Here is a 4,020-nt window from a genome sequence, read left to right as displayed (position 1 = left end):
AATATTTGTACTGGTTCCAAGGCAGAAGAGCAGTAAGGGCTAGGCAATGGAGGTTAAGTGACTTGCCCAGGGTCACACAGCTGGGAAGTGTCTGAGGCCAGATTTGAACCCAGGACCTCCTGTCTCTAGATCTGGCTCTCAATCCATTGAGCCACCCACTTGCCCCTAAATATCAATAATTTTTTAAAGGAAAAGTCATTTTTTTCCCCTCTGAATTTCAGTTTTCACAATTATTAAATAGATTGAACAGTGGCTCTAAGTTTCTTCCCTGTTCTGAGGTCCCACATGCTAAGGTTCCTTCTAGCTCTAAAATTCTGGGTTCCATAATCCACCCTCTTAGCCCCCTTTTGGTTATTATCTCTTTTGCTCCTTCTCCTCTCTGTCCCCCCTTCCTCTGTGTTCTAGTCTCTGCCACTACTCCCCTGACCCATGCTTTCTTTTTCCTCCTCTAGCTTCCCTGCTTTGGCACAGCCAGAGATGAAGGCATGAGGGTGAGAAAGAAGAATAGGAGAGGGGAGGAAGGAAATAGCGGAGGCCTCCAAATTCAGAGGCTGTGGGGATCACCATGGCCCATGGGGAGAAGGGTTGCTAAGACTGCCTGAAGATTTTTGCTTGAATGGTTTCTTAACCATTACTGCCCAGAGTTGAAGGTGCCAGAATGAATGGGATGACCTCTTCCATTCTTCCCCAGTTCTAGCAAGAAGTGACTCTCAATGGTCAGGTTTTGTGCCAGGCAATAAATAGTAGAGTTTGGTGGGAGTGAGGGGTGGGAAGCCCTTCCTCCACTCCAGTTCCTTCTCAGTATTAGCCCTGCTCCCTGCGCTCCCCCCAGCCCTAGAACTACTTTCCCGAGGACTTCTAAACACTACAATCTATGGGGGTCTGCTTTATTCCTACCCCCAAAAGGACCATAGGCTCCAGACATCCAGATGCCCCCATCCTAGGAAGGCTGGTGGGAAAGGGACCTAGTCTCAAGGCTGAGAATTGGGGGTGGGGGTGGAGCTGGGGCTGGATGCCAGTGTGGCACCCTGTGCCCTGGTCGCCATGGAGACACCTCCCCTCAGCCCACAGTCAAAAGCAGGGTTTCCATAGGGGTAACCAACTATTCCCGAATGGGGGAGGGGGGCAGAGTCCTTTCTAGAGAGGAGGGGGCTTCTCCGGGAAGCAGAACTCCCCTTTCCCAGGGCCTTGGAGGAATCCCCGGCAGGGAGGGGGACACCTAGCCAAGGGATGTGGGCGGCACTAGTCCCTCCTCCCTACCAAACTCCGCCTCCTCTATCGGGAAGAGGAGCCCTCTTCTCCCCAAACTCCTTCCTTCTCTGCCCCACTCCCCGGGGAGCTCCCCGCATTTCTCTCCACCAGCCTTCTCTCTTCTCTGGGCCCCTCCTCAAGGTTCCAGCCACCCCAGGGCTCCGAAGTGGATGTCCCAAGCCCAGGCTTCCTCCTCGGACCCTCTCCCCTCCAATTTCAGCGTCAGGACCCCGGGAGCTGTCTCTGGTCCCCCAGGCCAGCCTGAGGGCAGTGGGCACAGCTCCTCTCCCAGACTGCCAAATGCACGGGGCCCACGCCAGTACCTCGCTCCGTGGGCGGGTCCTGCTGAAGCCAGGGAGCCCCCGAGCCCCTCGGCTGGGCTGACTGGCCCAAGGGAACTAGTCCCAGCTTCCCCTTCCCCCGCCCCCGGCTCGAGAAAGAGAGGAAGCCACCGACTTCTCCTGTCGCAGCCGCAAGCGAACTTTCGGTCACTCTTCTTAGCCCCGGAGACTTGGGGCGACGGGTTCAGGCCGAAGAGGCTGGGAGGGGCAGGGGTAGGCACGTTGGCTGGTCCTTCCCATCACATCCTGCAGCCCCTGGGGGGGGAGGGGAGTGCTTCTGCCCCCAGCTCCCACCCCTCCCATCCCCAACCAAACAACTCAGACTCCACCGCCCCCATCGCCCGAACCGCAGGGCCCAGCCCACATCCCACTCTAATCCAGTGGGCAGGCAGGGTGGGGAGGTATCCCCTGAAGGCAGACTAAGAGGAAGTATGGGGTGGTGGAAAGAGGCTGAATCTAGAGTCCTAAGACCTGGGTTCCACTCTCAGCTCTGCTACTTGAGGCAGTATGGTCCCTGGCTGATCTTAGACAAGGGACTTGCCTTTCTGGCTCTCAGTTTCTTCATTTGTCAAATGAGGGTGTTGGATTAGGTGGATGCAGGGGTCCTTTCCAGGTCTAGATCTAAGTGGCCCTCAGCCTGTCCAGAGGGCTTAACTACTGTGCCTTCTCTCTCTCCTCCTTCCCCAGTCCTGAAAAGGAAGCCAAAAGGATGTTTCCTTCTCCTTAGATCCATGGGTCATTTAAAAAAAAAAAAAAACCCTACCTTCTGTCTAAGTGGGGGCAGCTGGGTAGTTCAGTGGGTTAAGAGCCAGGTCTAGAGATAGGAGGTCCTGGGTTCAAATGTGACTGCATACACTTCCTAGCTGTGTGACCCTGGGCAAGTCACTTAACCTCTATTGCCTAGCCCTTTTCACTCTTCTGCCTTGGAACCAATACACAGTTTAAAAAAAAAATCAATACTAAATATCTGTTCCAAGGCAGAAGAGCAAAGGGCTATGCAGTGGGAGTTAAGAGACTTGCTCAAGGTCACACAGCTAAGAAGTGTCTGAGATTCTATTTGAACCCAGGACCTCCCATCTCTAGGCTTGGCTCTCTATCCCCTAGCCACCCAGCTGCCCCTGGATTGGTCACTCGTTTCACTTCATAGTTCCCCTCCAGGTATGCTCCCCAATTCACCTCTTTGGGTGTCTGATGAGTCAGTGACCCTGGCCTCCTTACTGTTCCTCACACCCGAAACTTATTGTTCCTGACTACTTCACCTGACACCTGACACCTCATCTCCCGACTCCAGATGTTTTCACTGGCTCTCCTCCTACGCCTGGAACAAGCTTTCTCTCCTCACCCCTGCCTCCTGGCTTCCTTCACGTCTTGTCTTCTGTCAGCTCTTTCTTAGTCCTCCTTAATCTTAACGACTTCTTTCTGAGATTCCCCCCAATTTGTCCTGTCTATCTTGTTGGTACATAGTTGTTAGCATGCTATCTTCCCCCATTAGACTGGGAGCTCCTGGGAGAGCAAAGACTTTTTTTGGGGTCTTTTAAAAAAATCTCCCCAGCATTTAGCACAATGCCTGGCACCCAGAAGAGCTAAATAAATGCTAATTGACTGGCTGACTGTATAGGGGCGTGTGTGACTTTCCGATGATTTCTGTCAGGGGCATCTTCGTACTCATGGTCCCCCAGGTTAATAAACCAGGGGTCATCCTCTGTTCTTCTTCACCTTCCCTCCCAGGGCACGGCGGAGGCAGACGATAGTCAGATCTCATTTCTTTTCCTTCTTCCGCAGCTCCTGCGTCTGTCCTCCATTCTCCACTCACACAGTGGAGTCCCTCATCATCTCTCACCTGGAGCATTGCAATAGCTTCCTGATTTGTCAGTCTCCCTGCATTCAGGCTCTCCTCTCTCCAATCCATCCTCCCCAAAGCTACCTAATTGGTATTCCTAAAACACAGGGCTGACCGTGTTGCTTCCCTGTGCAAAAAGCTCCAGCATCTCCCTATTGCTTTTAGGAGCAAATTCCGACTCTTAGGCTTGGCATCTAAAGCCCTTGGCAATCTGGCTCCAGCCCACCTTTCCAGGAGGATTACACGTCCCTCCCCCTCACTCACTCTACATTTTCTCCAATCATTCAAGCTGGCCTACTTGCAGTTCTCCAAAAACAATACACCCTTCTCCCGTTTTGCACAGCCAGTCCCCAGAGCCGGAAGGCTCCCCTCCACTTCCCTCACCTCCTCCCTCCCTTGGAATCTCTAATTCCTTTCAGGTTCATCTCAAGTACCTCCAGTACTAGGCATTTCCTGATTCCCTCAGGTGTTAGCACCCTCCCCTATTCCTTTGTATTTTCATTTTCATTTTGCATCTATTTTCTTCTCTTTATCCATAGGATTTAGGCAGCAAGTCATGAAGTTCAATGGATTTCAGCTCTAGCTGTA

The sequence above is a fragment of the Monodelphis domestica genome, chromosome 4 (assembly GCF_027887165.1).
Source record: "Monodelphis domestica isolate mMonDom1 chromosome 4, mMonDom1.pri, whole genome shotgun sequence".
Classification (NCBI taxonomy): domain Eukaryota; kingdom Metazoa; phylum Chordata; class Mammalia; order Didelphimorphia; family Didelphidae; genus Monodelphis; species Monodelphis domestica.
This window is presented reverse-complemented; position numbering follows the sequence as displayed.